Consider the following 19,810-nt stretch of genomic DNA (forward strand, 5'->3'; position numbering starts at 1 on the left):
TCTGCCAAAAGGCGGTTGTAAAAGCCTGCATGAAAGCCTAGAGGAAGGTAATTCTCGCCAGCTGCTCCTCTAGCTGACAGCAGCCACAGTGAGCAGAGCTAGCTGTAACATGCAGCAACCATTGAACTCTTATGCCAGAGTCAGCAGAATGTTACCCTGGAATATGGAGAGGTGCTTAGCCAGTCATTTTATAGGACAAGGGTTCACTGGAGTGCCATCTTCTTTTTAAAACACCTTTTTAATTATACAGTGGTTTTTTAAAAATACTGTACATAGCTGAAATGCAGAGGTTCACAGAAATAAAATCATGAAAACCTACACGTTGAATGAAGTAGGAAACAAAATTGACAAATTAGGATGAGCCTGATGGTTGTAAATCAAGGAATTCAGCTGGGGCTGGGATCACAAGGCTTTAATACAGGGCTGAACAACAACAGTCTTCCAGCTGCTTTTGAACCACAACTCCAATCTTCACCAGCCACAGTGGCCAATAAGGGATGGTGGGAGTTGAAGTCCAATATCTGCAGGAGAGCCAAAATTATGCAACCCTGCTTCAATACACATATATGGCTGTGCTTTGGGGGCCATGGGCTGATCTAGCGAGGTGATCAGCATACTCAATGGACTCAATTAAATCAATACTCAAAGTAAATACCCAAACACATCATATTCAATGTGCATACGTCTTCTCAGCAATGAGAAAATGTCCCAGTTTGTCTTCTGAAGTCCATGTGAAACAGCAAAATGTCTCATTATAAATGGTCTAACATGATTGAAAATAGTTATCAGATAATTTTAGCAAACATTTGATTTTAATACTTTTTTTTTAAGAGCCAAGTTCCACTGAGGGTTGCCAACTTGCCAGAAATGGTCTCCATTTCCAAAGTTTTGATCTTTCCCCAACTTTTTCTTCTTTTTTCTCAGCCAGACAGGTGTCAAAGGTTGACCTCTGGCCACTTGGGGTTACCCCATTTCCCCAGGGTTGGCAGCCTTGTGACATCAGGAGACTCAGCCTCAGAAATCTCGGATTTCTGGATGAATCAGGACAGGCAATCCTCTCCCTGCTGCGGCCAGGGAAATAAACGCCAAATCAACCAACCTGCTTTGCAGCACAGAACAAAGCACTCCAGCAGCCAAACGAATGCCATGTGCCCACCCAGTTTGTTCTCAGGCCAGGAAAATCAATTCCCACCCCTCCAGCCAGAAGAATGCAGCCAGCAAAATCGTATAGCCATGGCCAACTGTTGCTCGCTCGAGAGAGGAAAGAACCTATTCAGTCACTTACTGCTGCTCGAGCCCGCTTGGAAATGGTTGCGGCAGTGGCACCAGTGGAGGGAGAGTCACCAGGCAGGGGGCAGAGCTCTGGGGGCCAGCACCAGCCCACGGAATGAGGAATGGTGGCAGTGGGGTGAGCTGGGGACTTTGAGGTACATAGGAAGCTGCCATCTACTGAGTCAGACCCTTGGTCCATCTAGCTCAGTATTGTCTTCACACAGACTGGCAGTGGCTTCTCTGAGGCTGCAGGCAGGAATTTCTCTCAGCCCTATCTTGGAGGTGCTGCCAACTTGGAACCTTCAACATGCAAGCCTGAAGATGCTTTCCCCATCCTGTAAGGGGAATCTCTTACAGTGCTCACAAATGTAGTCTCCCATTCAAATGCAAACCAGGGCAGACTCTACTTAGCATAGGGGACAAGCCCTGCCTGCTACCACAAGACCAGCTCTCCTCTTGGTGATGGCCCCACCCACCCCAGGTGGCTCGTCTGCAGAGCAAACATTTGCCCAATGATACAGATGCCCCCCTGCCACTCTCCACTGCCTTGTTCCTGCACTGGCGACATGCACTGTGGCCAGATAATTCCACAGTGACCTTCAGAATATGCCCCCAGTACAACACAACCCATTGATCCATTTGCACTGGATCAAAACGTGCTGCTGTCCAGATATCTGTTTTAACTGTAGTCAATCTAGACTCCAAATGTCCCTATTTATAAGGGGCAGTCCCTATTTTCTGGAGTCCTTCCCTGGTAAATCACTGTCTCCATTTGGCCCTCTTGTTTAATTTTTTTCACATGAGTTGCTAGGGTTGTCATTCTTCAGGATTCAGCTTTAATTGCTGACATGTCGGGAAGGATGAGTCAGCAGATGCTTCTGGGAAGCCCACACGCAGGGCAGGGAATCGACAGCCCTTCCCCACTGACTGTGTTCCCAGCGTCCCGTACTCAGCTGCACTGCCTTTGAACCTGGAGGCTCCATCTAGTCACCAAACTATCCATGAATGTATCTCATTCCTATCATGGCTTGGATTCCCAACCGTGGCTCCCCAGATGTTGTAACAGGGCTGCAACTGTAGATGTTCATTCTAGCAAAACCACCCTGAGCCATTTTTGGAAGGGCTGTATATCAATCAAATAAATCAAAATAAATAGAGAGTGGAATAGAACCGGGCCGAACCGGTCCCCAGATGATGAGGGACTGCAGCTCCCATCAATTCCCAGCCTTCGGCCATGGTGGCTGTGGATGATGGGAGTTGTAGTCTGACAAGATCTGGGAACCCAAGTTTTGCAATCCTTGGCCTATGGAGCAATATGGTTTCCCAAATTCTGGCTCGTCAGGGAGGTGGGGGCTGATGACAAAGCCCCACCACCTCTGTTCCCCATGCTTTGGCTGACAGATCCCCTGAGCTGTTTTTACTTGCTCTCCTTAACCCTGTTCCCCCGATCCTCTTTTTACCCACTAAAAAGAACAAGAGTATTCTGTAGCGTTATTAGGCACCAAGCTGATGAAGGCGTACAGCTGTCATCTAAATATTTTTTCCTCCGAACCCATAATTAACTATTTCTAAGAGCTTGGCTGCACTACAAAGATACAGCGCCAAAGAATGGGAGAATATTAAATTTCCTCTGTTATCCATCAGCAGTCCTTCCTCAGACACAAATGTCCCTTTGAGGCATCTCTCATCTAACTGCTATTTTGCTCAAAGGAGGTAAAGAAGCAGGGCGGGGGAGAGACGGGACAGGTTCTGTAGTACTAAGACTTCCTTGCATTTTGTAGCATGGGAAAACACCCTTTTCCCCCAGAGTGCTAACAGTGCCATTTTGCTAATCCACTCCGATAATTGAATTTAATTACATTAGTAAGTATTGTGGCTTAGGAACCGTGCCACAATTTACCTCTTATTTAGGTACAGAAACAGTTTAATTAGTACTCGGAAATACACCATACTATTCTTAACTTAGAGGCGTGATCGCAATAATTACTTAAGGTAATTTCTCCCCCTTCAATCCCCGTTTCAACAAATTGCACTCCTATATTATATTGATTGCGCTTGTGATAACTCATTATGTTGCATGTTACCCTTGTCTTCAGGGTCCAAGTCTATAAAAATATCAGCACCGGATCATTACTGTAGTTGTCTCATTTCAGCAGTTCCCCAAGGCGGAGATTGGTTCAAAGCAAACGGTGGTTGTTTGGAAGTGAATAAACTTTTTGATGGCAAAGCTCAGGCCTGCAGACCAGGACTTTCTACGACTGCCAAAGTTCCCCCTGGCCCGCCCGCCCTCGCTGTCTTGGCAAGGTTCCTGCGTCTTTTGGTGGCTGTATGAGAAACAGAAATTCAGCAGGTGATGGTTTCCCCAAGGGGATTCTCTGTCTTTGCAAGAAGCTTCACCTACTGAATCATCGCTCATTATGCAGCTGTTAAAAGTCCAGGAGCTCCACCAGAACACGAAGTTGCCAATACTTAAATGCAGCCTTCTCAACCTTATCTAATCTGGCCCTTTACAAACCCTTCAGCAGCCAAAATCTGGCCGGGATCCCAGTCCTGACTCTATTGGCCCTGCAACCAAGCCTGGCTTTTCACCTATCTGCCCCCATCTTGTGCATCTAAGAGCACACAAAAGTGCAGTCAGAGACATTTTCCCCGGGCAATAGTTCAAAGCAGCAAGGAACGTGCCACGTGACAGATTTCCGTGTACCCAACTGTTGCTAAAGGTACAGCATAGAGACAAAAGATGGGACTCTTCTTTGCACATTATGAAAGACAGGGTGAGTGGGGAGGATAACCCAGAGATGTTCACAGATTTGTAAACATCGGGAAACATCTGTGTAAATCAGAAGGGTGAATTCATACATGCCTGCTGATCCCTTGACTGCAATCCTAGGTGTGTGTCTCCCATCCCTTCAAACACTACACACTGCTTTCCTTCTCAACATGCATCATCAGATCGACGTCGAGTTCTAAGCCTACCATGAGCCCACTCGAGACATCATTTTAAAAGGACGGTATGCTCGTGTGCACCATCCCAAGTGGGAATGGCCACCCCACTCCCTGGCAGGTTGATCATTCCCTCTCCTGTGCTGCTTATGCTGCTTTCGTCTGAAGAGGCGAACAATGTAAGCATTATGGTCGGTACTTCCATGACTGGCAGGCTCCGGAGCCCAAGGGGATTGCTGGCCTTGTGGTAGCAAGCATGCATGGTCCCCTTTGATAAGCAGAGTCCACCCTGGTTTGCATCTGAATGGGCGACGACATGTGTGAGCGCTGTAAGATATTCCCCTTAGGGGATGGGGGAGCTCTGGAAAGGGTGGCCTGCTTGCATCTGCCTGCTTGCATGTAGAAGGTTACAAGTTCCCTCCCTGGCGGCATCTCCAAGATCGGGCTGGGAGAGACTCCAGCCTGCAACCTTGGAGAAGCCTGAGCTACCAAGGTATACTTAAGGCAGCTTCCTATGTTCGCCATCACATTCACAGTGTCCACCCCTTCAGACAAACGCAGCAAGCATGAGTGGTGTGGGAGTGAAGGCAAATGATTGACACGCCAGGGGATGGGGGCGTGGGACTTCCTTTCCCACTTGGTGTATGAGAGTACACTGTCCTTGTCACAGAACACCTGAAGAGGGCAGTAGTGGCCTCCTGATCTACACCAGGCCCAGCCTAAGCCTCCTGATATCCTAAACAGGGATTCTCAACGTTGGGTCTCCAGATGTCATTGGACTTCAACTCCCATAATCCCCAGCCCCTTTGGCCTTTGGTTGGGGATAATGGGAGTTGAAGTCCAACGACATCTGGGGACCCAACGTTGAGAATCTTTGGGCATGGGTGAGCTGTTGCCTCTCACGGCACACCTGTTTTCCCCCACCGATTTGCTTTTACTGTGACCACCGCCAGTCTCTGCCTTCTTGCTGCTCTCTCTCTTTTGCAAAGGTCGGGGTCGGGGAACAGAGCAGAAGGAAGTGTAAAGCACACCAGACCTCCTTTTCATCCCATTCTCTGTCCCCTGACTTTTGAAGAGGCAGTATCCTGTCCTGGGCTAAGCAGAGGTCTCCAGAGGAATGACAGAGCACCATGGACTTTAGACACCTCTGGGTCCAGGGAGTCAGCACCTCTGCTACTACAGCCAGGTAGGGCCACAGGAGCTGGGAAATGCAACAGGGCCAAAATATGGCCCCTAGTGGCTTCCTGGAGCAGATTGCCAGCACTGATGGTTGCTACCCAGGCGGAGTGAATGGGCTCAGTGTTCCCTCTCACAGGGATTCCCAGATGGTGTTGACTACAACTCCCAGAAGCCCTAGCTGCAATGGCTTGTGCTTTGGCATTATGGGAGGTGTAGTCAACAACGTCTGGGAATCCCTGTTAGAGGGAACACTGAATTCCCTAGGGAAGACCTGGTATCTTAAAGGGGCCCTGCTTGATTTCTTAGGCACTGGCTCCAGCAACATGGGAGAATGGGGGGCGGGCTTTTTACTGAGACTGGTGGAGCTGGCCGGCTCCCTGATAATGGAGTCGTGAGGCAAACAGCCGGTGGAGTGGGGCACAAGCACCCCAACTGCCAACCTCGCGGATCTTCCACCCGAGAGGGCCATGAGTAGGCTGGGCCTCTCTACACTGCCAAGTTAACCTGTGTGCTCAATATAATGCACTGTGAGGCTTTCGCAGAGCTACACAAACAACCTGCCCGGTTTAAGAGAGTGAAATGTGTCAAATCCAGGCCTGCTCAACTTGGGCCCCCCCCAGCTCCTTTTGGACTACAGCTCCCATAATTCCCAGCCACATTGGCCCATAGCCAGGGATTATGGGAGTTGTAGGCCAATATCTGCAGGAGGGCCGAAGTTGAGCAGCCCTGGTAAGTCCTTCTGAACAAACAGCAGCCAGCATACAGGTCCACACCAACCTCACAAAACTGTGCACCCTTGACTGGAAACAGGTGACGTCTGGCAGGCACCTTCAACTTACACGTCCACTCATTTTTAATTGATTTTTTTTTTTTTTGCATGTTGATCTGATGCCCCCAGCAAAAGTGGAGAAGTTGCTACATGGATCAAAAGCCACAGGAAGAAGGGGCGGGGGGGGGGGACTCTTGGAAGTTCTAAAGTGATTCCAATTTGCAAGGGACAATGTGGTTTAGATTAAGTAGCCTTTCAAGGCTGGAATAATATATCGCTATCCCTCGACAGGAGGACTAAGGTGAATCATTAGATCTTAACTTCCTCAGCATAAATTCCACACACACTGAACTCTGTCAAAAAGAGGGCAGCCTTCAGAAGATGAGCAAACCCATCCAGGATACACAGGCTTTCTTGGAGACTCAGCGTATATCTAAGGCCTCTAAGCACATCTTTGTCAGGCGAACAGCTTGTCCCAGGAGTAGACAGAAAAGCACACAGAACCTACATTGAAGCACAGAGAACCTACACCCCCTGCAATATGAGCAAAGAGGCACCTTTTTAAAGTGGTGATTCTCTTGAGCAGGGAACATAGGAACCTAGGAAGCTGCCATATACTGCGTCAGACCATTGGTCCATCTCCCTCAGTATTGTCTACATAGACTAGCAGCGTCTTCTCCAAGGTTGCAGGCAGGAATCTCTCTCAGCCCTATCTTGGAGATGCTGCCAGGGAAGGAACTTGGAGCCTAGATGCTCTTCCCAGAGCGTCTCCATCCCCTGAGGGGAATCTCTTACAGTGCTCACACTTCTAGTCTCCCTTTCATACGCAACCAGGGTGGACCCTGCTTAGCTAAGGAGACAAGTCATGCTTGCTACCACAAGGCCAGCTCTCCTCTCTGTCACTGCTGTCTACTTAATGTGTTGTTGTTTTTTTAGATTGTGAGCCTTTTGGGGACAGGGAACCATCTTGTTTATTTTGTTTGATTGTTTTCCTTATGTAAACTGCCTTGGAAACTGTTGTTGAAAAGTTATAACAAGTATATAAATATTAGTAGTTGTCAGTCGTAGTAGTTCATTGTGGTCTGGTCCACACAGTCATTTGAAATCTAGGCTTCAAGTCGGTACCTGACATTAGCATGGTTGTGTGAACCCACACCATGATTACCCATGGCAGTTTGTCATGGTCAGGGAGATGAATCTGAGATTCCTTCTGCTGAGACTTGGGACAAAGGACAACCATTCTCTCCATTGCAATTCTTAGAGCCGGATTACATGCAGGGCCCAAAGGGGTGTGGATAAGAGGGCATGGGGCTAGAGCGAGGGCATAGGTTCCAACTGTTCCTATTTGCAGGGACAATCCCTATTTTCTAAAATCTGTCCCTGGCCATCACGGTCCCTGTTTTTGACCCTTTGGAGATGCCTTGCTCATTTTTCCTCACATGAGTTGCTAGAATGGTCATTCTTTAGGATTCAGCTCCCTCCCCAGGGTCCCTAGCCCTCCAAATCTCCAAAGGGGGTGAGTGCCTACATCCTGCTTCTAGTGCACCTGCATGTCAACGGGTGCACAGCACTAACACTTTATGCAGTGCACACAGCACCTCATGGGTGAAATCCTGTCTTCAGCAATATGCCACAGTGCACAGAGGGCTCAGGAATGAGAGCTGGGGGTTATGCGTGCTTCCCTGCTTTCATCAGCAAAATGTGGGAGGGTGTGCGTTCAATGGGCTGAGACATAGAGCCGCTTCTGTTGTCCACAAACTGCAGAGTAGAAGCCTGGCGGATTCTGCCCTCGTACTGACACCGGAGACTAACAAGAGATGCATTATATCAGGCAGTATATATGAATATGATGAATATTTCTATACCACTTTCCAACAAAAATTCCCAAAGCAGTTTACATAGATATAAATATTTATATTTAAATAGGGATGGATAGGGCCAGTTGCTCTCCCCCTGCCAAATAAAGAGAATCCATATTGCAGCCACCATACAAAGGTAAAGTTTGCTGTCAAGTCAATTTTGACTCCTGGTGCCCACAGGGCCCTGTGGTTGTCTTTGGTAGAATACAGGAGGGGTTGACCATTGCCTCCTCCCACGCAGTATGAGATGATGCCTTTCAGCACCTTCCTATATCGCTGCTGCCTGATATAGGTGTTTCCCAAAGTCTAGGAAACATACCAGCAGGGATTTGAACCGGCAACCTTCAGCTTGTTAGTCAAGCATTTCCCCGCTGTATCACTTAAGGTGACGGACGCCGCCACCATCTACTTCCTGCAAAAATCTCTTCATCCTGCACTCACGCTCATGACAGCTATACAAGCATGCAGCCCAGAGGCAGAACAAAGCAGTCCAACCAACTTAAATATATTTCCTTACATGCAACACTAAAACCCCGCAGATCATAAAAGTCCAAGTTAATGATCTAGAGATGGGGGCTACAGTACTCACACCAAACACCCCATGTCTGAAATGTGTAGATCCTGGAACAAACTAATGGCTCTCCTTGTGGGACTGTGACCCAGATGAGTCTGGGCCCGCTTCAGAGCCCCAAATGCCAATTGGGCAGCAGGAGAAATGATGAATGGGCAGAGTCTCCCCCTTGCTTTGGCTGAGCGGTCTCTGCCCTAGGAACATCCATCAATGCGACAATTCAAGAAATTCTCTGCAGATTTATCTACTGGGCACTAAGCAGGCAGGAGGCGAAAGCATCTGTCCTGCAGTCTATGAAAAGGAAGAGAGCCAGAAAGGGGCACTACTCCATTTACTTCTCCAAGAAGTAAATTGGCACATTCCAACTGTGCAAAGGAGGAGAGAGGCAGCATAAACCGACGGCTGTGAACGAGACAAGCATTTACCCAAAGAAAAACAACAGCAGAGAAAAAACAATGGGTGGTGGGGCGGAGAAAGAGAGAGAGAGAGAGAGATGCAATCCACTTTGTTCTTTTACTTTCTCACCTGGGTACAGGTAGAAGACACAATAGCACCTGCTAAAAGGATCTTTATTTCAGAAACAGCTGGAAATGATATGAATGCTCCTTATGGACACATAACCTGAGCACCTGAGGGTGAGCAGGAGGTACTGGTAGAGTCGGGGTAACCCGCAGATATGTTGGTTTCACAAAAACCCGAAGAAGAAATAAAGGGGGCAAATGCTGCACAACTTCCCCACTGTAACTCAAAGAAGCAGAATGTTTGCGGACTCGGAGGGAACTTAACAAAGTTGGTGGAGCTAATAGAACTCAGGGGTGGGGGCAGAGGAGGATGTGAATAAAAAGAGTGAAATTTATCAGCCTGAAGTTTACTCCTTCTAGACAGTCACAATCGCTCCGTGCTTCTGAGGGGAGAAATTGCCTAAAACTTTCTCCATGCACAGGCTCAGATAACAGATACCGACCAGAGACATATTACAACATTTTGTTGTGGTCCATACTTCTGTCAACTTAAAAGTGAAAGGGAAGGTTCTATCACAGCTCTTCAAGAAGGATGTAGTTTAATAAAAAATAAATTAATTAAAAAATATACCCCACCTTTCTGCCCTAATACAAATGGCATCCGGGGTGACTTACCACAATAACAATCTAAAACAAGGATTTCTTTAAAAAGAAGAAGCAGCTTCCAAGAACCATGAAAAAAAAACCTAACAAAGATTACAGATAAAGACACTTGCAGAGAATGTAAAGTCAAGATAAATCAGAAACAACGGAGCATGTAATAGCTGGCTGCCTGTGTTATCCAACACAGAATATCTTGCCAGACACAGTCAGGTTCCTGAGAGTAATTCACTGCCAATTGGATACACAGTGCCAACAAATCAGAGGAATAACCCCCACTTACAAATATTATCCTGGCCGATATCTTCAGAATGACGATTACACACAGCATTGCAATAAACCTTTAACAATGCAGGGAACCAGGACTTGGGGCCCCAGATGTTCCTTGACTACAATTCCCACCATACCCTCTCAATGGTCTTTGGCAGAGGATGATGGGAGTTGTAGTCTAATGATGTCAGGGGACCCAAGTTTGAGAACCCCTGGACAACAATAGATTACAACTGATTCTGCTGAACAAGATCATAGATTAGGGCTGCACAAGTTCGCCTCCCCCGCCCACCCGCCGCATTTTTGGACCACAGCTCCCATCATCCCCAGCCATAGTGGCCAATAGTAAGGGATTATGGCAGCTGTAGTACATAGGAACATAAGCAACTGCCATATACTGAGTCAGGCCCTTGGTCCATCTAGCTCAGTATTGTCTACCCAGACTGGCAGCGGCTTCTCCAAGGCTGCAGGCAGAAGACTCTCTCAACCCTATCTTGGAGATGCCAGGGAGGGTACTTGAAGCCTAAATACTCTTCCCAGAGTGTCCCCATCCCCTAAGGGGAATACCTTACAGCACTTACATATAGTCTCCCATTCAAATGCAACCAGGGCAGACCCTGCTTAGCAACGGGGATGATCCATGCTTGCTACCACAAGACCAGCTCTCCTCCAACATCTGTGAGAGAGCTGAAGTTGTGCAGCCCTGCTATAGACACTGCAATACCTCTCACACGTCAGACTGAAAAGAACTGTAAGAATTAAAATAGAAATAATTTTAGTTTCGTTTATTATGGTCAAACACTAGCCAAAGACTAGCACTGACAAAAATATAAATAAATGCCAAGCCTAGGAAGTAAAGTGTGTCTGAAAACTTAATGTAATTCATCCAGATCCCCTTATAATGTCATTTGGAGCATCCTAAATAAGGATTTAGAACAAACATACTGCAGAACCTCTGCTCCTCTGCTTCCATTTGGATCTTTTCAATTGTGCCTCAGGAGTGTGGGGAGGGGGTTACCCTTTTCACCTCTGGCTGGAGAGAACTCCTCTGGCCCCTCTCCCAGATGCCAAGATCCGCTCCAGTTTGGTGTCTGCTGGCCTCCATCACTAGCACTGAACTGCCCAAATATGCCTTCTCAAGCAGGACAAACCTCCAAGAACTGCCTCACTCCCGGGTCTGCCCATCCCTCACACCCAACACTTTCTGCTCCCCTGGACAACAATCATCTTGCCAGAACTGGATGGTATCTGGACATGTGCGGATGTCCAGCTCTGCTCTTCCTGGGACACAGTTATGCTATACATGGATCCATCCCATGTATATGGATCCATCCCTGCTTAACTGCTATGACTCCCTCAAAGGATCCTGGAAGTTGTAAATTGGCAGGACCTTTAGAATCCTCTAGGAATTCTTGGCTAGGGATCCCCCTTTGCTGCTTCCCCAAGAAACTTCAGTTCCCAGGGTTCCCAAGGGAAAGAGAAAGAGGACCACACTAGATTCCGAAAGGCACTCTATGCAAAATCTACAAGGATCAGCTCAGTCCCAAAGAGGTGCTTTGAGGGTGACGGTGGGGGCATCTCACCACCCTACTGGTGCCCAGAAAGTTGCCGGCTGAGGTGACTGTCTCATCTTGCCTCATGAAAGGGTCGCCCTTGGCCACAGGCTCATACAAGAAAAATGTATATGCATGTTCAGTGTCTTGCATGCACATGTTTTTTGCGGCAGCATCTCTGCCAAACGAAGGCTGTATCCAGTGGTCCAGAGAAACAGCTTTCATAAGCATTCTTGCACCTCCTAAAATGAAAACACCTCACTTTTTGGTGAACAAGCCTCAGCAGCTGCAGATATTGCCCTCGCCAGATTATAAACAAACCTCTTTCTTTCTTTAATTAGCCAGATTACAGTCCTAGCCATTTCAGTAAGGCAGCCAGGGAGTCTGGGAAGGTGCCCACACACCTTGTTGGGGAAAACATCACTCCACAAATGCCACCAGTGTTATTGGCTCAGGCTACCCTTCTGGCACTGACTTGCTGAAAAACCATCTTTGCATTGAATTAAACGTCACAGTCATGATATACAAAGAGCCCTGAAGCACCTTAGAAGACTACAGCAATTTATTGCTGCATGAGCTATAGACAAGAACTTTCTTCGGCCAGATTAGGAGTGCCAACACTCCAGGATTGGTCTGGAGTCTCCGGGAATCAATCTCTGGGGGACTCTTAAAAGCAATCCTGGAGATTTTAATAGCAAAATATTTGGGGCAGGGGGGTGGGGAATAACTTCAAAAATGGCTTCTGTCAGAGCCAGGAACTCTAAGTCAGATGCATGAAGGAGATAAAAAGCAGTAGCTGCACACTAAGGAAGTACAAAACAATTTGAATTGATTTGATTGCATCTGGGTGATTTGAGTAATTCGAATTCGAATTGAACCACTCCTCATAAGGGCAATCCGATTTGAATTTGAAATGAATTTTCAAGATTCAATTTGAATTCAATTGAATAGTTTGACACCTTTTTTAAACCATTCAGGCCCCCAGACTGGTTAAAAAAATGTGCCAAAAGAACTGAATTGGAATCAAATTTTTGGACCGAATTAGAATCTGATTTTAATTCAAAATGAATTTTCAGAATATGCTTCAAATTCAAAACAAATGGAAAAATTATATTTGTGCACATCTCTAACAGGCACAAACACACACATAGATGGAATCACCAACTGGTTATATAAAGGGCAAAGGGTCAAATTTACCAGAAATATCTACAGGGACACAGAAAGCTGCCTTCTACCGAATCATAGGAACATAGGAAGCTGTTTATACCAAGCCTGACCATTGTTTAATCTATCTCAGTATTGTCTACACTGACTGGTAGCAGCTCTCCTAAGTTTCAAGCAGGAGTCTCTCCCAGCCCTACCTGGAAATGCTGCCAGAAATTGAACCTGGGACTTTCTGCATGCAAAGCAGATGCTCCTCCATTACAACTCCATCCCAAATAAATACAAGGGAATCATCACTTTGCATAGGAACATAGGAAGCTGCTTTATACCGGGTCAGACCCTTGGTCCATCTAGCTCAGGATAGCCTATACTAACTGGAAGCATCTTTCCAAGCTTTCAGGCAGGGGTCTCTCCCAGCCCTACCTGGAGATGCTGCCAAGGAGTGAATCTGGGACCTTTTGCATACAAAGGTCTATGTATGCGTAGATGCTCTACGCTTGACCTATGGCCCCATTCCACACAAGACCCATTGAAGGAGAATTGTGCAAAAGCGCTTGCACAGCTTTGTTGCATTTCAAAATAAACCTGCGCAAGACAAGATATATCTGAAGAAGACATCCTAAGAATGGAGACAGGCAATACATGCAATTATAAAAACCATTCTTAATACCTTACATCCTTGTTTATACTTCTTTGGCCATGGGCTGGCATCTTTGTCCTTAAGACCACATCAGGCACAGATTTATGGCACTTCATTTCCCCTCTGCTGATCTGCTCCCGCCACTGAGGTGTGAGTTAGGTCTGATCCCACACGCTTCAGGAACTCCTGGCTCGTTCCAGGTGAGCGGGTCCCCTTTGCCATCGGGACCAGTGACTGCAAGGCACAGCAAGGCAGGCTGGGATAGCATCCAGGCCCTCACTGGGAGGCTCAACCAGGGGGCACACAGAATCTGGCTACTTCCAAGAAACTGAAATACGTGATCGTCTGCAGCATCAACTTCAGGTTCCCTCCACAATATCTCGGGCTGGGAGAACCTCAGGTTCTGTGCAGGGGCGGAGGGAGGCCAGCAGCAGCCCGGGTCCAGCCTGCTGCCGCGGCACCCTAACCCCGCCTCCTGCCCCTGACACCAGATGCTAAGCCACGCCCCCTGCGCCTGACATTTGCAAGCTTTGCTTGCAAACAGGGCCCCGTGGCCCCATTTGTGAGTAAAATCCCTGGCCAGAGCCGCGCTCGCAGTGCGGCCGGAGCGGCTCTCCCTGCCTAAAAGACAGTGCGGCCCTGTTTGCAAGCAAAGCTATGCCCCTGGATCTGACATCAAGTGCAGGGGGCGTGACTGGGGTGCGAGGTGTGACCCCTGAGGGGTGGCAGCCCGGATTCTTCGGACATGTTTCCTCAGTGGTGGCTCCGTCCCTGGTTCTGTGTTATGTGTGAACTCAGCCACAGTGTTCTAGCAGAAACAGAAAACAGTGGCTGCCGTGTACGCAGTATAACCGACTGACAAGTGGCCTCCCCCACCTAAAAACAAAACAAAGAAGCACCCACTTGTTTGAGCTCTCCTTCCTATCCTAAAATTTGCCTTCAACTAACATTTGCCTTCAACTTACCTTCTCGTCCTCAAGTCCGTGCCCCAAAACAACGACGACAACAACAACAACAACAACACACCTTTACTGCATGTTGTTTAAAGCGTTCACAAAGGCAATCAGAACGTCCAACAAAACCAAGTGTGGGTTAAAAGGTTCAGTCATGAGGATGAGCAAGTTAAAAATACCCCAGATCTGATAGACATTTTCAGAAGGGAGAAAGGGTGCGTGGGGGAGGAACCACACACAGTGGTTCGTTCGGTTTGTCTGTTCTGGAGCAAAGAACTGGTGTTGTTCTTGGTTGGTTGACCATATGGAAATGCAGCTTTTGCTCTGTCCCACGCGGCTGTTTTCCTAATCCTGCCTCCTGAGCCATTTAATTATAATCTGTTGTTTTTTTTTAAACCCAGAAAAAACCCCAATGCTGGAGCTCAGCCTGACAAGGAACAATGATTACCTTACTGCCGTCGTGGTCATCAGGGCACTTGTATAGGCAGTGGAGGTGAAAACCCTTTAGACTTCTGGGGGGAAGAAAACAAAGAAGAAGAAGAGGCGAATGCATTTCACCGCTCACGTCACCACCCCATGCCTAATTCTCCAGCCAAACAATTGCAAATTTACAGCCCCCTTCTCTGACATGGACACATGCACAATAAGGCCATTCACGGGAACTCTGCTGAGGCAGCCACAGGGCACAAAGGTCAGAGGGCCTTGAACTCTGATCTATGGTTTCACATTTGGCAGGCCTGAAAGAGCTTCCTGCTTCAGTGGGTTCCTTGATTAACCCAATAAGAATAGCTCAAGGAGGACTGTGATCTCAGCACTGCAGCGGATTAGCGGCCTCGTAGACGATGTTCTGTGAGGCTTAAAAATCTCATCAAGGGACATAATGAGAAATAGGGCAAGAAAGAGAGAAGAGAAGAGGGGAGGGGAAAAAAAAGAAGTCTCAAGTTTGGGGGTTTAATTATGCAGGCACAGATCTGAAATGAAAGTTACCTGGGAAGTGGCATCAATGGAACAATTGCAGCATCATCTGCCTGACAGAAGTGATTTGAAATAATAACAATAAAACCACTTTGACTAAAACATAACCGGACAAAAGGGAGCCTCTCTCACCAATTCCAAAAAGACCATCTCCCTTCTCCACCTTGCCTCTCTCAGATGCTGGTTTTCCATTTAGAACAAAGCTTTGGATAAACGACGTGAAGTGTATCTTACTTAAAAACCATCCTTCCCAAAGCTGTTTCCAAGCAGGAGGGAGGAAAATAAATGCTTCAGTTCACATCTGGATGTTAGTTGGTGCGCAGAGTTATTTTTTTTAAGTACGGGGCCCGTTTAATTAAAGGTTAGTGTATTGCAGCGTTCCATTTCACACTACAATCCTGAGTAACTGAGTTACAAGACTAATAAAGTGTATTTTCATTTCTGAATTACCCAGAATTGTTCTTATTAAAGCAAGGATGTTTCACAATGCTTCATTAGACAGCATTAGGGAACCAAACTCAAACCCACTATTCCACTGTGCTTGATTGTTGTATCAGTTACCATGAATTTAATTTTGTTAGAATAAAATGATGTACTTTGAGAGGTAGTGGCTGAGAGTATAGGAGCTGCTGAGTACTACCACGGCTACTTTGAATATTTAGATAACATTTTTCAACACAAGTTTTCAAAATAGTTTACATGGAAAAGTAACAGAAAAGCAGTTAACACAGAAGTGTAAGTACCTAGTGCAAATCCTATATTAGCCATTAATTCACTAGGTGGCCTTAAGCAAGATAACAGGCAAGGGGGGAGAGCTGGAGGTCATTCACACAAGCAAAGACTGTGTTCTACCTGGGGTTGGGAGCTGTATATGCTCCCAATTTTCAGTTGTGTAGAAGCAAAGTAGAAGGAAAACCTGAGTAACCTTTCTTCCTACCTTGCTTCCACACCATCACTTCTACCCAACATTTCCTCCCACCTATGAGCCCTCTTATTCAGTACGAAAGGATAAATAAGAAAGGACCAAACCAACCAAGTCCTCCTAATCACAGCTGACATCAACTCAACTAAATACCCAGGCACCACCCTGGCCAAGATAAGGCCATTTATTAGGGTGGCAGAGCCAGGTAAAACTGTAAAAGGCCTAAGCCCTTTCCCCAGATGTTCAAATCATCTCCCTAATCATGCACCAACTTATAACCTCAGCAATCAACCCCCTACTATATATTGTCCCAATTCTTCCGGCCGTAGCATTCCTAACCTAACTTGAATGAAAAGTCATCGGGTACATACAACTACGAAAAGGCCCAAACATTGTTGGACCCTACGGCCTTCTTCAACCCATCGCAGATGGGCTAAAATTATTTATCAAAGAACCCATTCACCCAACACAATCCTCCCAAACACTATTTATCCTTGCCCCAACACTAGCCCTTACACTAGCCATAATACTATGGGCCCCAATACCGATGCCCTATGCACTAGCAGATATAAACCTAGGACTCCTTTTTATCCTAGCGCTCTCAAGCATAACTGTCTACTCCATCTTATGATCTGGGTGGGCAACAGTGCTGATCCTACGGAAGTCATTTAAATTTACCATCAAGTACTGCCGAAGTGAGAGCATTCAATCGCACGAGGGTGAAAAATCTCCTAAATTTTGGAACCAAAATCTGGTCTAGATATTCAGCCAGTTTGTGGTTAAAAATTTGAGAACCTAGGTATATTCCCTTGGGCAGCAACCATCTGCAATTGCTGCCAGTTTGTCTGGTGGCTACTGAGGGACGGGCCTTCTCTGTGGCTGCCCTGAGGCTCTGGAATGCATTCCCTGATGAAATAGGAAGCTTTGATAGCTTTTTGAAAAGTCTTTAAAGATACATTTGTTCACCCAAGCTTTTTAACTAGAATTGTGGAGGGGTTTTACATTGTTTTACTGCTTTACGTTTTCTTTTATGTTCTTGTAAACTGCCCAGAAATTCAAGTTTGGGTTGGTGTACAAATTAAATAAATAAATGGGCCAATAACCCCCAGGGTGTCCACACTCCCCACCCACTGCAGGCAGGTTCCTGAGTCCTCCGCCTGACTTTCACCTACATCCTCTGCCCAACTTCAAATCTTGGCTATGGAAGTTGGCCATGCATCAGGTGGATGATTCAGAAACCGGAGGTGGGTGGACTCAATCAACACACTCACTAGGAGGGCGCACCCCACAGGGAAGCACTGGTCCCCTCCTAGTTACTTGCTGGTGGATCATGTGAACCCACTCACAGGAAGTGTCCTACTGTACGTGCATAGAAAATCACATGTGAATAATTGTACATGCATACAGATCTGTGTGTACATACGCTGGCTAACAGCCAGAAATAAATTACTCCTGAGTAGTCGTATTGAAATCAAGCATTCCTGTAGAGTAACTCCTGAGAAGTACTATTGAGTAACTTAGTCTGGATATCAGCCACTACACAAAAATTGTACATGAGTTGAACATAATGTGTGAAGAGGGAAAAGGAAATGCAAGTTTTTAAATTTCTACACAGGGACAGACAGAAAGGGTTAATGGGAAATATCACAAAAAGGTTCCATGAAGCTCCACTTGCAAAAGAAAAAGAAAAAAAAGGAAAGGGGGGAGAAATGGCCACACAGTCAGCCTCTGTGGTAGCCCTATCAATCATTCATGCTAATCCTTCGCTTCAATTGTTGACAGAATATTTCTGACCCGCTGTCTATTACCTTCATTTCTCATGTATCAGCAGGGAAAAGAATCCTAGCAAAGAGCCTCAAATGAATACGGTGGGGAGCAAAAAAGTCTCTTGTGGGCAACGCAAAAGCATTGCTGATACATAGGAGGACCAGCATACAGCTCCAGAAAATATGACTTTTTAGTGATACATCTTAGGATGGCCTCAACAACAATAATCCTGAACCAACCTGGAAACAAATAACATGTGCCTCTATGAAAGAAAAGAGTCTAATATTAAAAGAGACTCTTATTCTCTGGAATTAAGCCTTCCAGCCTTCCCCCTAGGAGAAAAAGGGGATTTTCTAAGTCTGTAATGGTGGGTCTGACCCTTATGTTATCCCCAAAGTCAGTTTTTTGACATTTAGAGATCATCAGACGGTTCTGATGGAAATGGAGTCTGGTTTGAAGAGATGCCAAGAGTTTGTTGCTTCAAGTGTTTTTAAATTTTTTTTAAATGAAAGGATTGTTTAAAAAGGAAAGGAAAGCAAGTCAAGTCGTCTCGTTACAGTAATAAGCAAGTCTGGCTTCGAAGATTGTAGAAGATTGATTGGAAGCTTCCTTTGAACATATAGTTCATTTCTCTGTAGTCCCCTTCTTTGATTGGAGAGGGTGGTGCTGAGACTAGGGGTGTGCATGAACCGTTCAATCCTGAATTTGTTTGGTCGAACTGGGCTGGTTTGACAGTTCAAGCACGAACCGGACCAGAGGTGGTCCAGTGTATGATCGAACCAAACCAAGCCCAGTCCGTGGCGGACTGATTCAGGACCAAGGGGCTATACTTGTAAAGGGGAATCCGGTGAGGATTCCCCTTTACAAGCAGAGGCGTGGGGGCATCCATGGATGCTGGAACTGCACCACTATTGTGTGGGCGGGTTGCTAGAGAGGGAGGGCTGTGCGCTTGGGCTGTGCCGGGGGGGGGGCCCTCACTGGATTCCCCTTTACAGGTATAGCCCCTTGAACTGTGAACTGGTTCAGTTGAATGGACTGGACTGGACGGTTCAATCGAACTGGTTTGGGGACCAGCGGTTTGGTTCGAATTCTGTCCAAATTTGAACCAAACCATAGTTTTCAATTCATGCACAACCCCTAGGTGAGACGTCACCCAAGACTTGGGCCACCCTGTCGAATCCTTCCCCTCAAAAATCTCTCCCAGCACTTAGGAACATGTAGAAGAGTATGCTCACTCCGTCTTCCTCATTGCTACTTTACTATGGCAGGGAGGAGTTGTCGTTTTTAAGATGGAAATATGCTAAGTCTGAAGTGCCACAATCCAAGAAAAATGTTGCTGCTGCTGTTGAATGCACAATCTGTCCTCTAGAAACTGCAGGGAAATCATGCACACACAAAAGAATCAAAGTGGCAGCCTGGCTGACAGGAACAGAATATACATTTAGTCACTTGCAACAAGACTCAATGGCACTTCGAGAGGAGCATCAGAGAGACTCCAGTGTGCTTCTGTCACCAGCAGCATGCATCACGCTGTTACACTCACAGTCCCTTTAACATGGTTCTAAAATGCACCTCTTGCATGGGAGAGATGAGAAGTTACTGGGGAGAAAACCTATCCCAGTCTTCTTGCTAGTCAACGGCCACATTTGCACGTAACGCGGAGCTGCAGTAGAATGCAGTAGAATGGGCCAACGGTTCCGAGGACGGAACCGGAGCCCCAGCAGCAGGCCAGGGGTTCGCGGGAACTGATTATTTGGCAGGGGGAAGTGACTGGCCCAGAGTCACCCAGCTGGCCTCCCAATTGAGTGCCTGTGTGTGGGCCTTCTGATTGAGTAGGGAGAGCATCACAACA

At 46.7% G+C, this 19,810-nt stretch overlaps 1 long non-coding RNA gene across 1 annotated transcript in view; it reads right to left on the minus strand.

Moving 5' to 3' along the window:
* Window positions 1-232: 232 nt before the first annotated feature.
* LOC128334679 (uncharacterized) overlaps window positions 233-19,810 on the minus strand; it is a 173,595-nt gene continuing 154,017 nt past the window's right edge. Inside the window, exon 4 of the long non-coding RNA XR_008311357.1 lies at window positions 233-1,064. This is a non-coding gene — a long non-coding RNA (uncharacterized LOC128334679). The remainder of the gene's footprint in view (window positions 1,065-19,810) is intronic.

This window comes from Hemicordylus capensis, chromosome 10 (assembly GCF_027244095.1).
Source record: "Hemicordylus capensis ecotype Gifberg chromosome 10, rHemCap1.1.pri, whole genome shotgun sequence".
Taxonomy (NCBI): Eukaryota; Metazoa; Chordata; class Lepidosauria; order Squamata; family Cordylidae; genus Hemicordylus; species Hemicordylus capensis.